This window comes from Sinocyclocheilus grahami, unplaced genomic scaffold, assembly GCF_001515645.1.
Source record: "Sinocyclocheilus grahami isolate Dianchi unplaced genomic scaffold, SAMN03320097.WGS_v1.1 scaffold3.1, whole genome shotgun sequence".
Classification (NCBI taxonomy): domain Eukaryota; kingdom Metazoa; phylum Chordata; class Actinopteri; order Cypriniformes; family Cyprinidae; genus Sinocyclocheilus; species Sinocyclocheilus grahami.
The window spans coordinates 9,018,313-9,022,854 of NW_015505182.1; the positions used below are offsets into that span (position 1 = coordinate 9,018,313).

A 4,542-nucleotide genomic window follows, 5' to 3' on the forward strand; every position below is an offset into this window, starting at 1 on the left:
TCTGTCTGTCATCTATCTATCTATCTGTCTGTCTGTCATCTGTCTATCTGTCTGGCATATATCTATCTATCTATCTATCTATCTGTCTGTCTTCTATCTGTATGTCTGTCATCTATCTATCTATCTATCTATCATCCATCTATCTCTCTATCTATCTATCTATCTATCTATCATCCATCTATCTCTCTATCTATCTATCTATCTATCTATCATCCATCTATCTCTCTATCTATCTATCTATCTATCTATCATCCATCTATCTCTCTATCTATCTATCTATCTATCTATCATCCATCTATCTCTCTATCTATCTATCTATCTATCTATCATCCATCTATCTCTCTATCTATCTATCTATCTATCTATCATCCATCTATCTCTCTATCTATCTATCTATCTATCTATCATCCATCTATCTCTCTATCTATCTATCTATCTATCTATCATCCATCTATCTCTCTATCTATCTATCTATCTATCTATCATCCATCTATCTCTCTATCTATCTATCTATCTATCTATCATCCATCTATCTCTCTATCTATCTATCTATCTATCTATCATCCATCTATCTCTCTATCTATCTATCTATCTATCTATCATCCATCTATCTCTCTATCTATCTATCTATCTATCTATCATCCATCTATCTCTCTATCTATCTATCTATCTATCTATCATCCATCTATCTCTCTATCTATCTATCTATCTATCTGTCTGTCTGTCTGTGTCATCTATCTGTCTGTCTGTCTGTGTCATCTATCTATCTGTCTGTCTGTCTGTAATCTATCTATCTATCCATCTATCCATCTATCTATCTGTCTGTCTGTCTGTCTGTCATCTGTCTGTCTGTCTGTCATCTATCTGTCTATCTGTCTGTCATCTATCTATCTATCTATAGGCAGGCCTATACATTTACATTTAGTCATTTAGCGACACTTTTATCCAAAGCGACTTACAAATGAGGACAATGGAAGCAATCAAAGTCAACAAAAGAGCAATGATACGCAAGTGCTAGAACAAGTCTCAGTTAGCTTAACGCAGTACACATAGCACTTTTTTTAATTATATAATAAATAAAAAGAAAACAGAGTGAACAGAAAAAGAATAGAGCAAGCTAGTGTTAGAGGCCTTTTTTGCTTTTGTTAATTGTATAATAAATAAAAAGAAAACAAATAGATGGAATACAAAAATAATAGAAAAGCTAATGTTAGTTTTTTTGCTCTTTTTTTTTTAAGAAAACAAGCTGTAAATTAATAGAGTGCAAGTCTAAAAGGGACAAGTTTTTTTTAAAGAATAGAATTAGAATAGAGAGTGCTAGAGTTAGAGGGTCAAATAAAGATGGAAGAGATGTGTTTTTAGCCGATTCTTGAAGATGGCTAAGGACTCCGCTGCTCGGATTGAGTTGGGCAGGTCATTCCACCAGGAGGGAACAGTTACTTTAAAAGTCCTATCTATCTATCTATCTATCTATCTATCTATGTATCTATCTATCTATCTATCTATCTATCTATCTATCTATCTATCTATCTATCTATCCGTCTATCCATCTATCTATCTATCTATCTATCTGTCTGTCTGTCTATCTACTATCTATCTATCTATCTAATTCTCTGAAACGCCTTTGGAGACAGCTTATGGTAGAGAAATTAACATTCAATTCACGGGCAGCAGCTCTGATGGACATTCCTGCAGTCAGCAGGCCAATTGCACGCTCCCTCAAAACTTGCGACATCTGTGGCATTGTGCTGTGTGATAAAACTGCACATTTTAGAGTGGCCTTTTATTGTGGCCAGCCTAAGGCACACCTGTGCAATAATCATGCTTTTCTAATCAGCATCTTGATATGCCAAACCTGTGAGGTGGATGGATTATCTCGGCAAAGGAGAAGTGCTCACTAACACAGATTTAGACAGACTTGTGAACAATATTTGAGAGAAATAGGACTTTTGTGTACATAGAAAAAGTCTTAGATCTTTGAGTTCAGCTCATGAAAAATGGGGGCAAAAACAAAAGTGTTGCTTTTATAATTTTGTTTCGATTATAAAGACACGCATATATTACGTACACAAAAACTTTTATTTTGGATGCGATTAATCGTTGCCCAGCACTAAAATATACACAGTACACACATATATTATGCAAACAAAAACTTTTATTTTGTATGCAATTAATCGTTTGACAGCACTAGTTTTTAAACAATATTGTGAATGAACCCTCAGTCTGTGTAGGGAAAGGCAGGAAACCTCTGTTGAATTTGTGAGACCTTCAAGCCCTCAGATCGCCCTGCATGAGAAACCAGAATCAGTATGCATTTATTCGCCAAGTGTGCACAAACACACAAGGAATTTGTTGTGGTTTTCAGAAGGAGAAAACATTATTTTGTGTTAAACACAGTCACATGAGCTTGGGAGTACTTTGATAAACCTTTGTCTATTAACACAGTTTGTCACTGCACCAAGAAATGCAACCTGAATCTGTTATGCACGGAGAAATCCATACATCAATCCTATGCAGAGATTCTGTCAAGTTCTCTGGGCCCATGCTCATCTCTGATTGTATGAAACAGTGGTGTTCTGTGCTGTGATCAGATGAGTCCACATTTCAGATTGATTTTAGGGGGAAAAATACATTATGTTTCTGCACCAAAGACGTAAGTGACCATACAGACTTTTATCAGCGACAGGTCCAAAAGCCAACATCTGTATGTGGGTACATCAAGGTACATGCAAGCTCACAGCTGACTTGCATATGTGCGAAGGTACAATTGACATGGAGGCATATATTGGGATTCCACAGAGATATGCTGCCATCAAAATGACCCAGGAAGTCCATGGTTATTAGTGCAAGAAAATGCCAGACCTTATTTTGCATGTGCAACAACAGCATGGTTTTGTGTAGACAGAGTGGATGTGTGCTTGACTGGCCTGCCTGCTGTTCAGATCTGTCTCCTATTGAAAACATATGGTGCATCATGAAGAGAAGAATAAGTCAACGATGATTGGTAATTGAAAACATTGGAAGACATTTCTTTGAACTTTTGTCAGTTTAAATAAGTGTTAAAAAGAATAACCAAAATTACAAATTCTAGTTCTTATTGCCTATAACAAAATACAACTTTTCTGGAAATTGGGTTGTATAAAGTGATCATATCAGAAGACTAAGTTTAAACCATCAAATCATCAAAGCTTTGATTGCATGGACTTTCAGTGGAGGGACAGAAATCTCTAAAAATATTTTCACTTTTGTTTTGAAGATGAACCAAAGTCTTAAGGGTTTGCAATTAAATGAGGGTTAGTAAAGGACAGCATTTTAAGTGCATTTGACTTCTTAACTGGAAAAACTTGCCTGCATGTGAAGGTAAATTATAGTGGTAAAGCTGGCTGATCGTGGAAGCCATGCTGGTTAAAAAATGATGGGGACATTACAGTATCCTATTCCACAAGTGTTGGTCTTTCCTGCAAGAATGCCATAATAAATTAGTCAGTCCGAATCTGAAAATAAGAAAAAAGGAAAACTTTCATTCTTCAATACCCGCAAACTCAACTGTATTCTGAAAGTTGGAGAGCTTGGAGCAGGAGAACGCCTGTGAGCTGTTGCAGAAGGAAATAGAAGAGCTGAGGAAACAAAGAGAGGAGTGGAGCAATGCAAGAGAGCAAGAGACTCTGAAGGACAGTAACACCAGTTCAGAACAAACATGCAGAGCAAGCACGGCTGCAAACCTTGAGAATGGGATCAAAAAGGAAGGAGAGAGCAGTGAAAGACCTGTGGATGGAGAGAACACAGTGACATTGGCCAAGTAAGAGCCTTGTTGACTTAAGGTTTTAAGTGGTATGTGGCGTTTCTGTACAAGCTCATTAGGAGTCACATTTTGATGCACATATATAATTCTGCTCTCTCTTCTGTCATCAGGTTGAGGGAACTGAGGTGCAGCATTGCCCGTTTATTGGTCACTTTTGTTCCTGCCCTGTACCTCGACCTCGACCAAGTGAACTATGACTGTGAGGTCATAGATGAGATTTTAAATCAGGTCATACAGGATATTTACCCTGCTGAGACCACCTTTACTTAAAACCAGATGCCAAAATGTTAGCCTTGGTTGTTTTGTGCATGGAGACCAAATACTATTAAATTAAGTTTTATTTATTTACATGTTGTCCTGATTAACACTTGCGGTTCTTTCGGCAAGTTTTACATTCTTGTTCTTTTGGTTATTGGAATAGAAATAAGTTGTTTCAAGAATAACATGTGACCTTTTTGTCACAAAGACTTATAAAGCTTACAAATGTTGGGCCATTTCATGCCACGTTTCTGTAATTGTTCTGATATGCAGCTGTGTGTATTTCTGATACACAATGTTTTTATACACAATTGTGAGTGGATAACAGTTGTAGTAAGTGCTACTCCAATTGTGTCCAGACAGTTCTGTGCATAATTTTGTACATAGTGCCTTTTTTGGAAAAAAGGGTTATATATAAAATACATGTATTAAATAGTTATTTCTGTCTTTCTTGTTCACATGAGATATAGATCATCAACATG

At 36.5% G+C, this 4,542-nt stretch overlaps 1 long non-coding RNA gene across 1 annotated transcript; it reads left to right on the plus strand.

Moving 5' to 3' along the window:
* The first annotated feature begins 3,543 nt into the window (after positions 1 to 3,543).
* Positions 3,544 to 4,301, plus strand: LOC107582188 (uncharacterized). The gene is made up of 2 exons (XR_001608917.1): positions 3,544 to 3,799; positions 3,913 to 4,301. It is a non-coding gene; the product is annotated as an uncharacterized lncRNA (long non-coding RNA).
* The last annotated feature ends 241 nt before the right edge of the window (positions 4,302 to 4,542 follow it).